Below are 14768 nucleotides of genomic sequence, written 5' to 3'. Positions count from 1 at the left end.
TGGCTAGTGTTGCAGTTTTTATACAAAAGACATTCTTGCCCAAAGCAGTCTTCATATTTGTTTCAGCTCTGGCACTGGAAATCAGTAATAGCATAGCAAGGTCGGTATTATCCAAAGGTTGAGAGGAGGTCAGGATGTGCACTACACTCTGTCTGAAACTACAGAGCATGTTGCAGATGCTATTTTTATGGAAGAAAATAATGGATTTTTAATTGTGAAGAGTCATTGCCAGGAGAGTTCTGTTCAAAAGGGGGCAAGCTGCTGAGGTCAGTTTTATCAGATGCAGAATGCACAATATGTTAATTTCGAGTGAGCGGTTTGCATGGAAATGTCATGGCAGTGTTCCTCTCATATTGCACATTAATCTGTACGCTCTTGAATGTGAACAAGGAATATTTTTAAATTTTAAGGAGAGTGTGCCAGTGTTGGGAAACTACTCAAAATGTGATACCAACCAACTATGCCACAAATTAGTTGAAGTTAACTGAAAGCTATAGCATTTAGATAACTACAACTACAATTATGAGAGAAAAAAAACAGTAATTACTATACACTACAAGCTACATGGAAATATGTATACATATACAGTGGGTACGGAAATTATTCAGACCCCCTTAAATTTTTCACTCTTTGTTATATTGCAGCCATTTGCTAAAATCATTTAAGTTCATTTTTTTTCCTCATTAATGTACACACAGCACCCCATATTGACAGAAAAACACAGAATTGTTGACATTTTTGCAGATTTATTAAAAAAGAAAAACTGAAATATCACATGGTCCTAAGTATTCAGACCCTTTGCTCAGTATTTAGTAGAAGCACCCTTTTGATCTAATACAGCCATGAGTCTTTTTGGGAAAGATGCAACAAGTTTTTCACACCTGGATTTGGGGATCCTCTGCCATTCCTCCTTGCAGATCCTCTCCAGAAAGTACACACAACTTGATTGCTAAAATAGTCTGCTAAAAGGTCTTCTTCTATATAGCTGAAATCGAATTAGTTCATAATTGAAGAATTTTGCAACATCAATATTTTATTGAACTGAACTGAATGAACATTGAATTGACGAGCTGAATGACACTGCTGTCTTCAGTAGAGCTGCTTATTGTTGCATTTTGCTCATTTTAGAATGAACTTTACACAGTTATTGAACAGAACTGAACCAACACTGAACTGACTGGAACTGAATAATGATATTAATCTCTTGCTACAGCTGCAGAATTTGGATTTCTCTCATTTGTGAAGTTTGCATAATTTATTCTGTTACTTTCCTGTTCTGCAAAGATGCTTTGAAACAATCCTTATTGTATAAAGCACTATAAACATTTATTTGACTTAAAATGCTGGCATAGAAATTATTACTTTATAATAATATTAATATTTCAATCCATTTGTGCCAAATAGCTATGCCATTTAAAATAGTGTTGCTGCTAAGAAATTCATTTAAATTATAAAAAATATTTTTGCTATATGTTACAACAATTCCACTAGTATGCACAGAAAGTCCTTCGAAAGTAATGTCCTGTATCCAACATCATCAATGGACTCAAGCTCCTTTCTAGGGCTTCTATAGATGGATGATTTTTAAGGGCCTGACCTGAGTATTCTTTCAGAAAAAAATCCAAACCTTTGGAAGTGTCTCTCACGAGTCTGGCATCAGGTTCACTCTCCCATATAGAAGCATCTGCAGAAATGCTTGATGCAAGCAGACATCCTGGTGCATAATTTAGTGATCTGATGCAAAACGTCCAGCTATTCCTTCTCATCAGTTTTCTCCCCACTCTAACTCACCAGACGAACGAATACTTTCATGATCTTCTCAAACCAAAACTAAGATCAATATGCACAACATATAAGACTAGAGTAAAGCAGCTTACATCTTGATTACATTTTGATTATTTTTTCAAATATATTAAAATAAAAAACAGTTAAATCATAATAATACTGTATTTCACAGTATTACTGTTTTTACATTTTTTTTTTTTTTTTTTTTTTTTTACTGTGCCACTCTTCCTACAGAACAATTTTCAGAAACATTTCTTGGCCTAGCATTTAATTCAGATGTCTGTTTTATCCTTGTACTGAATTTTCAAGATCACACAACTTAATAAGCACTCATGCTTTATAAACCCGTCTGGGAGGAAACGTCCTCTGGTCCAATAAAAGAGGAAGACTTGAGGTGTGTTCTTCCAGCTGACATTAATATTCCATATTAAATACTTCAAAACCAGTGCTAGATATCAGACGCCTTTTTAACACCTCTGAGAGATGTACTGGATAGGGACCCAAGCCTTCCGACAAAGAAACATGAAAAATACTGCCTGACAGAAAATGGAAGGATTTAGCAAGGATTTGAAAATGAATCTTTGGTTCTGTTATCAGGCAGGATCAGCCGCAGCAGAGAGATGGAGAATCTCTTCCTTCCCCTGTAACATGAGCCCTCATATTCTCTCGGCTCTTCTCTTGATCTGACGACACACGTGTCTACTCAGCAGTGTGTAGGGAACGTGTTCTGCAGAGCAGTGTGCCTGAAGAAATATATTGATCTGAAGAGATGGGAATAAAACAGAGTCCATCCACTAATTAGCTCAAATTAAATTCCTTCATTTCTCTGGCATGTACATTTTAATCTATCTATCTAAAACCAAACCAAACTTTGCTCAAATCCAGCATTATTTTAGTATTATTTATATACCATTATCATTATTAATATTTCAAACTAGCTTTTATTTTTTATATTTTGAGTTAGATTTTAATTTTAGGTTGTTTCAGTAATTTTGCGATGCGCTTTTGTCATTTTTATTAATTTTATTAATTATGTTTTTAATTTACCTTTATTTACTAGTTTTAGTACTTCAAAGCAAACCTTTTTCTTTTAGTTAGATGCCAGCAAACTATTTAATCTCTATTTAATTATTTCCACTTTTTTGTGATTTGCTTAACAGTTTTGATGTAAGGGCAGCAGACATGAAGACAAGGCTAGAGTTTACATAGGCTTACATAACCTTTCTCATCAAATATCCACTATTAGTATGCACCAATAATCTCTAACAATATAACATGATGTGCCATCTAGAGTGTAATCACTAACATTAGAAAATTGTGGAATCATATCACTCAGTACCACCGTCATTATCCTGATTAAAATGATGGTGCAATTTATGTGTGCTGTGAATGTCCTCTTGAGCCCTGTTAAGTTGTATTTTTACGGCAGTGATTTTACCCCAGCTTTGAATCTACAAGGTCAAGCAATGGGTATGAAATGTTGTCAAAATTCAGTATGATTAAAAATATCAGAGCAACACTGGCCTCATAACATAACCTTCTAGTTTCGATTGAGTGTCTATCACAGGCTAAAAAAACAAAAACAAACACGTAGACCTTCACCAGTGTTCATAAACAACATAACTTCATACGTATGTGCAGGCATATACTTCTGACTGGATACCAAACAGAGTCTTATCCTTGAGTTATTGTGGGCCAAGTAAGAACTAATAAATCAGACAAACTCATTTGGAGGACCCCAAAGCTGCAAGGAACTAAATTGGATCTTAAGTGAGATAAGAATGACGAACTATCTAAAACAGCACCTTACAAAGATTACCAGAGGCACTCTTTTTGGGTGAGTAACTGGAGAAACTTGTAGTTCAAGTTGTGTTTTCTTGGCCACAGGTCACAGTCTGTTAAAGTTTCTAATAAGAAAAAATAGAGTTCATTACATACAAACCAATCAGCCTAACAAGAAGACAAACACTGCAAAGATACTGATGTAATATCAATACTGCAGTTCTCTGAGGTCATTTCACTACAACTGATAATCACAATGCAAGAGTGAGTTTGTGGTATAACTACTAGAGAGTGATAATTATAAAACAACAATAATGAAGTTAGATTTTTACATAAGGCCCTGTGTCTTTGTCTAGTACAATTTGACTTAATATAACACCATGCTGAATGCTTGTAAAGTGCTATAATAGTTTACCAATCTGCACACTAGTCATATTTCAATGTAATCTTTCAGTTTTACATGTCACCCCAACCTTGAGCAAAAAAAGCTTGAGTTCTGCATTTGAATGCAAGTTTAAGATCCTTGATTTCTTCTGAGCTTTCACACATTTGCCCTTGCATATGTTCAGCTCTTTCATGCCTGTGGCTTTCGCACTAAAAAAGTGTGCGGTTCCCATTTGATGAAGAAAGTAAAAGGGTACTCTAGTCCCTCATACAACTTCACCTGACAGGATTTAATCCCTGCAACCAATTCTTCTTTTTTTCACCCCTCAACTGGCATTTCCCTTCTGCACCTGACTATCTGACTTGAAATGGAATTTCGTCTTGTCAGCCTTGAATGTATAATACAAAGGGATACCTTTGTCCTCTGTAAGAGCTGGGTAATGAACTGTGTGGAATGCAATCTGGCACTAACTAAAAACCTCTTTTCAACCCCATTTTAGAAGGACAGCACTTTAGACTGAAAACCCCCTATTTTTTTTTATTTTCTTTACACTGAGAAATTCTTACCAACATTAACTTCACTATTGGCACTCATAGCAACATTCATGATTCTTTCTCATGATTCTCATGAGGACATTTGAACAATCATCTGGCCTTGAGACTAAAGGTTACCCTATTCCAACTATGTCCGCTCCTTCATAAAAGCCATTTTTGATAAAAATTATACAATGGCTCAAGTAAAGGAGAAATAATTATTTGCTGGTGTCTTTTAAGAGTTTTCATGCCAAGTATGCCAAAGGTTTTAATAATAACAAAAAAAGTATTTTATTCAACTGGAGGCGATTTTTAAGAGTTTTACTTTAGCTTTTAATGCTAAAATGACATTAAAATCATCAGGGGTTCAACCGTAATTTTACGAAGCTACGAGAATACTTTTTGTGCGCAAAAGAAAAAAAATAACGACTTTATTCAACAATTTGTCTCCTCCGCATCACCCTGTAGCACCATTTTGGAGAGTATCAGCTGGACGTAAACAACGTATGCTGTTCTGTGTCAGCTGCGTCACGCCGGATCTATTTCCTACATTGTTGTGATTTGATCTGAACTAAAACAGCGTAGCCGTGTGACGCAAAAAGGAAAGTCGTTTCAGAGGTGAACCAAAATTACATTTTGATAAAATATTACTGCACAAAGGTGAATAGTTTCTTCAACTTTAATCATATACACCAATCGGTTATTAGTAATCTTCTGAGATGAGGCTCTTTGAGCATAAAGCGTTATCCTCCAAATATAGGCTGGAACAGGTCTGCTAGGAGAAGGAAAGGACAGAGAGGGAGCTCCCTGATGAGTGATGCATGATTCTTCTTTGACAACCTGCTGATTACCCTCCCAGGGAACAAGCGCATAAATCTCAAGTAACTGCCTGGAAGAGCAGATCAAGTGTTCTTCTACTGTCCCCTTGTGGTTAAAACTAATACTTCTGGACAATGGTTAGCATGGTTGGGATTCATTGAAAATGTTAGGACAATTGTTGTTCAACATTCAGAACTGAAATGCCTTTTGAATTCTAATTCAGTTCCTGAATTTGAACTGAGGTGGCAAAGAGGATACACAATTTAATTATAAATTGAATGTAACCAATTGTAATATCAAGTAATAATAATTGTTCATTTTATTCAAATCCCAACTCATGAATTCTGATTTGCTCCTAACCTCGGTAAGGAAGTACACAAGCCTTAACCAAACCTAACTAATCTAATCCCATCAGCAAAGCCATATTTAGTTTATCCCGGTTTGCCACATTACAGCGGTAAATCACATTCATCACACAAATATGGAAATGGTCAGTTATGGTCTTGAATAATTTTGAAGACTGCAACTCAAATAAACAGACCTAACTTTCATTTATAGCGTGGAAACGGATTTTTACATTTAAACTGGATCTGTGGGGACTTGGGATTTCGTAAACCAGTCCCAGATGTGCTCGAGCAGCCCTGTCCAAACCAAACGCTGCTGGAATGCATACAATAGATGGTTGCAGAGAGGTTCTGCAGCACAATGCAGTTCAGCTGAGGTTGAGAAGATTGTTAAGGGGGTTTCCTGAGGTGGCCAGATCTAAATGCTGAAAGGTCAAACATGATTCTGGAAGTCACCAGGCACAGGAGTGCTGCGAGCCGTTCACCAGAAGGCGGCGATATAATGCTGTAGATGTTTTTATCTGTCCCATACACGTGTTGGCCCTTTTTGCCGTCATACTTAGGACAAAAATGTGTCCTCCATAATGGCTGCCCAGCCTTTAAGGGTTTGGGTTAAAGGCTCAATCAATTTGCGAGGGAATTTTTGCCAGTGGGCTTTTGCCATTTCTATCTAGGTCAACCAAATGAGACGGGGGCAATGAGCACTTCTAATAGTGCTTTAGTACTCGCTTTCGTTTGTTTGTTCTAATTTAGCTTTTTAAAATTACACCAGGCTTGTACAGAACAAATCCGCCTTGATGTCTGAAGCATGAGAAACAAAAAAGCATGGTGAGTTTGGAAACAGAACAGAGGAGCAAAAGTCTCAGTCAGCTTAACCATATCCTCTACACGTCTAAATTTAACAATCTTGCACATTGATTATATATGTCATCTCTTTTTAATGAGGGCAGTTTAACACACACACACACACACAAGCACGATCCCACAGATATACAAATACACCAATACACGCACATTCAGACTCAGTAATAACCACCTTATAAATCTGACTGAGGTTGAGCATTCAGATGTCTTGGCCAAGGACACAATCCTAGCACAGACATTCAGTTGACCCATGTGCTGATTAAAAGATTCATACTCTCCAATCTGGGCTGTCCCACCAAACTAAACATGCCAGCCCATTTTCATTAACTTCCAGAAGCCTATCAAAACACATGTGCGGCCAAAATATACTTAAAGGAGAGGAGAATTAAATTGAACGGCCTTCTTTCCATGGTCTTTTTGAAAGAGAATCTGGAACTAAATTTGGTGGGTGATTTATCTTATTGGCTCTTAAAAATGTCAAAAGGCGGCCATACAGTGAACACTCTCTGTTTCCCTTTTTCTCTCCTCTTTTCCACTCTTGAGCGTTCAACAGGTGTTGTTTTGCCGACCTAGAATCCATTACAGCCCTTTACATTGCGACTTTCATCACACATATACATTGAGAAGTGTATATTTGCAACCACTCATTCGTGGTTATATCTGAAGCTTTTGGCACCAAGCAATAATCTTTGATGTTTTAGCCTGTTATTTTGAGGTTAAATGTCAAAATGTGTTCAGTTAAATTGAGAACACGTTAAAAAAAAAAGTTCAAATACACTCTCGCAAACGTGCCATAAACATTAGTAAACTGTTCAAAGAAAAAAATAAAAATAAAACAACAACAACAATTCAGCTGGGAATTTTGGGACCAATTTCAAATGATTACTTCCACTGCTACTGCTTACTAAAGGTTGATTTGCATTGTGTCTAATGACACCTAGTGGTGTGAACACAGAATAATGCAAAAACACAAGGAAACATTTTGTTATCAATGCAGTTGTAGAAATGTTATTTGTAGTCATTCACAACTTTTCTTTTCTTTTTTTTTCTGTGAGCAAAAGTAATATATATTTATTAAAAAATCTGGGGTTTGTAAGATTTGTCTGTAAGTTTTTGAAAGAAGTCTCTTATGCTCATCAAGGCTGCATTTATTTGATTAATAATACAGTAAAATAGTGTAATATTTACAGTAATAATGTGAAGTATTATTCAAATGTAAAATACCCGTTTTATACTTTAATATATTTTAGAGTGTAATTTATGCCTGTGATGGTAAAGCTGAATTTTCAGCAGAAATTATTCCAGTCTTCAGTGTCACATGATCTTTCAGAAATCACTCTAATATGCTGATTTTCTGCTCAAGAAAATGTTTATTATACATTTTTTTAGCAATGTTGTGCTGCTGTTAAACAGCAATTATTTGAAATAGAAATCTTTTGTAACATTATAATTGTCTTTGCTGTGATTTACTGGTATGTATATTATTATTATTATTATTATTATTATTATTAATTATACCAACATTAAAATCCAAATCCATGCTCAGTAAGCATTTCATAAAGATTATAATACTTTTCAACAGAAATTTCCAACTACGTTTTAATTTGGATTCGTTTTCATTCTGTTTCAGCCAAGTCCAACACACGCACACGCACCTCATAGATGAATGTACTGCACCTGGTCTCCATCATCCAAAACCGTCACAAAAGGCCAGATGACGCGTATCCTTTTAAGGGGTCATGTTTTAAGATATCTTTCCACCCTCTGCTTTTTTCCCTCCGCCTGTACATGTGGAGAGGTGCTCTAACACTTATGAAAAAAGTGGCAGTTAAGTGTTTGGGAGACAAAAGCGGTTGCTGCATTTGAAGGGGTGGGTGGGGGGAGTTAGGAGTCTATTCACAGTAGGTGCGGTGTGAAAAGTGGAATGAGTAAGGAAAGAGAATGAGAGAGAGTTTAGCTGCGGTAAATAGAACGGCGGTTCAGTGAGGCTTAAACGTTATCTCTTTGGAGTTATTCGAGATGTGAGGTGGAGAGCTGTGGCGTCAAGTATTCAGTTGATTACAGGAAACAGGAGTGGATGCGCTAAAGAAGGACTGTATGCACTCCACATACTTCTTTTATTCTCTATTTGTTATGCTCACTTAATCTGTCTCTCCCAGTAAACTCCATGTGTCTCTTCATGCTGCTCAATGCATGGTGCTGGGAACTTTCCTGATTCCCAGGAAACATACTAATAAAATATATATCTTAAATGCAAATATGTAAATATCTCATCGTGCACACAATATGTGGGACCAAATCTAGTGTATTTCATTTGAGCTGTGGTTGATGCATTTGCTTTGACATTTCCTGTCCTCTATCTACTGTACCTACCTATCAGTGATCAAAGCAGTGTAAAAATATAAAAATATAAAATGCCATTCACCCTGTAATATATAAATGTTTAGTCTGAATGTGTTAACTCAAAATTGTATGTTGATATGCCACTGCTAGTCACAAATCTAGATGTGACACCAAAACCTTAGAAACCATAGAAATTGCTTTGATAACAGCAATATGCTTTTTAATAAATTAATCAAAATTGAACACAATCTATAAGGGTGAAATTAATTTAAATGGATGGATCTACAGCATTGATGGCTTTTAGTGATAATTTAAAAAGTAAAATATTCGCTAAAATTAAACACAAAAAATTCATGAAACTTTAGAAAAGTAGCACACACAAAAGTCAGCTCTAAAATGCCATGCACTTCATGTCACTATGGCACGTATTCTATCTGCATTAGATGTCTCACATCTCTCAAAAAGGGAAACTATCTGTGTGACTAAAATACAATATATTTGGTCGAGCTGAATGCTAACTGTCGCTTCTGGGCTTTTCCGAAAATCTTCTGATACCTCCTTAAGTAAACAACATGTAATTCCAGAACATCACCCTCTGGCTAACCATTTCCATTTCCCATGCGTCTTATTTTGTTTGTTAGTCTGTAATATTCAGCATATAAATTATATCATTATAGGTCAGACCCTGAAGCTACTGGGGAGTGAACACTCAAACCATGTACTTATTGGCTGGGTACTTCTTCCTACTTCTGTTCAGACATGCTTCCATTTCCTAGTCAGATCTGAATCTGTATATTCAACCACATTCTTTTCACTCCAAAACCTGTGAAATTCCAGCATTCCACACAGTCATTTCTTTCCATCTCTATCTGTCTCTCCAGGATTGTTCATGCCCATTTTAACACTGCAGAACAACTTTAGCCATGCCTTAACTATCTCCTATGGTTTTATGAGGTGAAATGTGTGCTTTGCAACTCTGAAATCAGTCTTACGTTGTTCTTTAGGGCAGAAATGTTGTGTGTTCAATACAAGATAAGCACATTTTGCATAGTGTTGATTACAACTAACATTTAAAAAATATATTAATATATAACAAAAAAAAAGGTTTTCAACCCTAAATTTCTTAAAATCTGGGATACAGTGATGCATTTAAAATTGAAGCTATACTAAAGCCAACCTGTAAACATAAAATGATTATACTTTAGCCTCAAGACATGAACTTTACAACTTTGTAGTCATGACAATGCAATGCCATAAACCTAAAATGACTGTAAAAATGGCAACAACTTTATAGTTCAAGATAATGCTTAGCACACAAATATAAAATTATACATTTCACATTTCTGCTTTCAAATCCTACAAAAATGGCCCCATTCGCTTCCATTGTTAACGCCTCACCATAAAAAAAAAAAATACAGTAGAGACACTTTAAAATAAATTTTTGTTGTAATCAACAATATGCAACAAATACTGTCAATTTAGCTTAGATTGTAACCCAACATCAACACAACATCTTAACAAAGAGATTTGTCCACCTAGCAGAGAATCAGGGCAAAGACATGATATCCAACCCACATTTACAGGATTCAGTTATGTTCCTTTTGTTACTCTTTATCTACATTACAACACAGACTTGTTTCCGAATCCTCCCGCTGTCATTTCGCAATTACAGTTCTCAAAATTCCTCAACGCTAGCCGATATCATTCATCAGGAATACTTAGGCAGACTTTCAATGTTAAATCATTTATATCTATTTAGAAAGGAAAAGCTTTGTCAGGATAAGCCTGGCTACCGCAAGCCACCTAGACAAAAAAAAGAGGACATCTTTCTACCAGATGTGTGTTCATTTCCCCATTTTGACATTATTGTTGTTTAATTTTGAGCCTAACTGACAGGTCTTGCTCGTTCAATTGCATCTTAACGTTCAATTATTTGGTGCCGGGATGTCTCAGGCCTGCTTCTTTTCGCTGATTTTCACATTTAGTCATATCGAGCCGCCTGGCGGATGGAGTATTAGCTGTATAATTTTGTGGTCTGTGGACTGATGGATTGAGCTATCTGATATCTCCAGAACAGAGAGAATTTTTCAGGTCAATAAATGTTTATTTTGAGAAACATCCAGATGGGATGAGAATAGAGAATGGTTGTGATGGAAAAGGATGATAAAGTGATCTGCGTTATTGAGAATCCTCGGTCTCTCTTCAAGTCTATGTCTCCTCGCTTCACCTCTCATATCTTTCTGGCTTCCTTCACCCTACACCTCTCGGCTGCTTAGCTTACTGTTTCTCCTTCTGTCTCCCTCTCAGATGAATGTTTTATCTGATAACTCGTTTCATAGCCTTGTAAATCTTCCATAGGCATTGTCAGACTCTCGGCACGGGGCCAAAGTGCCCACCCTCAGAAGAAAGTGCACTCTTTGAACTTGGTCCGCCTGCTTGTTCGGCAGTGCGACTGCCGACTTTACGAGACAGAAATATTTGCAGTGCATGACGGCGAGAGACAGAGAGACTCCTGTAGGTTATGATTTTGGTCACTCCGTCAATACCTTCATGGTAACATCATGTAAGAACCCAGGAGGTTGGAAACGATCTAGTTAGAAACTGTTAAACGCATTAACTGTTCAAATCAACTGCACTGGCTATGTTGACCTCTGCGCCACTCATTTGCGTCCAAGCTAACCACCAACTCCTCATTGCTCTTTCTCTGTTGGAGAGGGAAAGTCCCCTCAATGATCTTTCAGTACGGCCTCAATGTTATCTGAAGTTTCTAATTAGTCTCAATGCAGTCCAGAGAGACGTTGGCGTAAAACAGACTTGGCTTGAAAGTCTCTAAATGGCCTTTCAACATCAGAGCACCAAAGCTTCTTTTAGTAAGCTTCTTTTTATTCTAAAACCTCTACAAAGGTTTCTTATACTTATTTGAGTAGAATGTAAAGAATGCAGCTGGTGTCACCAAACTTTATATGTTTCCAGCTATGCATGTTACATGCATGGGCTGAACATCTGCTCAGCTGTAAATGGACCCTAAACTTTCATCAGCTGCTCGGTTTCAATGTCATTGGGTCCAAGAGCTTTGTGGCAACTTCTGAGCAGGAACGCCATGAGTCATTTAGCCCAGCTTTGCCTCAATCTTGTAATCCTCAGGTCACTTTAATTTAGGTTTTTGATGTGGACTTTAAAGGATGGAAATTTTTGCAAAGTCTAAATCATTGTAATACTGTTCCATGTTATGCAGTCTCTAATAGGATCCTAAAATAACAATAATAATAAAAAACAAAAAACAATAAACAAACAAAAACACTTCAGATACAGTGGATTCCACTGGGCTTATTCAGGCAAAAAAAAAAAAAAAAACAGGGGGGGTATATTAAAAATATATGCCTAAAATCTCATTATTATTATTATTTTTTGGATAACATTGGGGAAAAAGTTGTAGCGTTTTGGCGAAAAAAAAATTGTGAAAGTGATAATAACAATAATGAAATTAAATAAATTACAGATAATAAAAAATGTGTTAATGCAACTAACAGCATAAACAATAATTTTACAGCATTTATCTAAAGGTTCATAATCTAACATTTATTTTACTACATATACCAATATATTTTTAAAACTTTCAATTATTTAACATTTATATATGATGAAAACTTTAAGTTACTTAACAGTAATATGACGAATGCGCACAAATATTACGAAATTGACATTAACAGATCAAAATGAGATGTAAAAATTGTTTGTTAATTATACCTCATTAATTAACTAATATTAATGTAAAGTGTCGCCAAAAGTTTTAGGATTTTAATATAATGAAGAAGCCATAGGTGGACTAGGGCATAGGATAATAATGTTAAAGACAATCAAAGCCTTAACCTACATAAAGAAAAAAAATTAACTTGCCTAAATATGATTACTCAGATACAGCTCCTGATATTAAATGAACAAATGCTTCTTGAAATAATCCAAGGATTAGTTTCACTGCGGTCAAATGTTCAAGGTCAGTTTACTGCAGTCGGCCCAGTGAGGTTTTCACTCACCCTGCAGCAGGAAGCAGATGTGTTCTGAGGTTAATCTGAGGGAAAACAGGACCTAGAAACATTCGACCAATACCTGTGCTCTGTCTGTATCCATCTGGTCCTTCAACTCAGCCAAGCATTGTTCAAATGTAACCCCTGCATGGAATGCCTTGCATTGGACTTTAACACAAGCATCTGTAAAGGGTTATCACCTCAGGCTGCTGATTATAAATGGCACTTTTTCAAAATAGAAAGTGCGATCAAAAGGAACAAGGAAACCCACGTGTTTACATTTAAAACAGAGTCCGGCTAGTGTGTCACTGGCCCCTTGTTGCTCAAGAGAGCCATCCAGCTGTTTCAGATCAGTCTGTATCACGCATGCTCATCTGAAGGACACATAGAGTTCTCTTCATGCTGAGGAGCTGCATTTCAGTGCGTTTGTTTTGGGTAAAGAGCGTAGGCTATTTCTCTTTGCTTATCTAACCTAGCAGTCATCCTGAAGATGAAGTGGTGACATGTATAATAAAGGTTTATGACTCACCGTTGTGGTGGGAGATCCTTATTTTATCTTATTTTTTTCTTAAACATAACTATGCAATAATTCATATGTAAAGGTTCAAAGAGCTGCAGTTATTCAAGTGAAGCTTTATCAATTGCATTAATTTATACTGTTACGCAGGACATGGATGTGTTGCGCTGTGGATATTTCTCATGAGACAAGGGAAGTTTTCATACTTAACAAAACACAAGAATTTGCCCTATTGACCTCCATGATTATGATTATAGGCCTTGTTTTATTCTATGAAGTGTTAATAAAATCTTATTCTAAGAGCAATTCTAACTCCTTATTGATCAAATTGCATGCAACAGCAAGAATCATACTTTGGCACATGTTCCGAATGTGTTTTTTTTTACAGACAAGAATTGAGACCTCGAATAATGAGGCTCATTAAGGAGAGATAGAATATTACTTTTTATAAGTGATCGTATTTCACCCACTGGATGAAAAAATAGGCAAAAAAATCTCATAATCTTAAAACAGCAGAAGGACCTGAGTTGTATCTAGAGACCACAGATACTAACTCTTCTGAACTGGGCCAAAAAGTAAGCAAACATGCATGAAAAACCTTAGCATCATGGCAACCAGTTGAAAGGGCAAGCACCATAAAGTAAAAATATCTACTTCACAAATTAATATTTTATTGTTAGAACTATACTGTTAGGTCCATTTAATGCATTCCATTTATATTTCTAATCAGCAGGATTTCCACCAAAATCAGATTATGTGTTGATGGGTGAGAAATCTGTGCCACCTGTCGGTATAAAACCATCTGCGACGAGCTTCAACCTGACAGACTTCTTGTCTTCTCAATCTCCGAGCTCCCTGATAACAAGAGTGGGCATGAGCACATCCCCGTTCCCCCGCATGCATCCCTGCATCTGTGTGCGTTTTTATGTGTGTGCTGCATTACGAAGATAGGACGTTTGATTCCTGCACAAAGAACAAGAGATCACTGATGCTTCTCATAACTCAGGCTTGATGGGGACTGACGATAACATCTTCTCATTCCTGGACGTCTTCCCAAAGCTCACTCTGAATTCTTCCACATGTCTGCTGCTTCGCTTTTTGGCTTGGCGGCATTTTTATTTTCGTTTGTTGCATTTTTCTATGATTACATTCTATGATAGCATCACTGTCATCAATTCATATAAGCATTATGACCAGAGTTTGTTTTTGAGGTCATATAAATTGACAAAACCACTTTGGAAATATACCACCATTTCTAACCAGATAAAGAATGAGTGTTTGGATTGTGATTACATCTTGTAACTAAAAACTAAAACATATATATATATATATATATATATATATACACACACACACACACACACACACACA

The sequence above is a fragment of the Sinocyclocheilus grahami genome, unplaced genomic scaffold, assembly GCF_001515645.1.
Source record: "Sinocyclocheilus grahami isolate Dianchi unplaced genomic scaffold, SAMN03320097.WGS_v1.1 scaffold60.1, whole genome shotgun sequence".
Lineage (NCBI taxonomy): Eukaryota > Metazoa > Chordata > Actinopteri > Cypriniformes > Cyprinidae > Sinocyclocheilus > Sinocyclocheilus grahami.
This window is presented reverse-complemented; position numbering follows the sequence as displayed.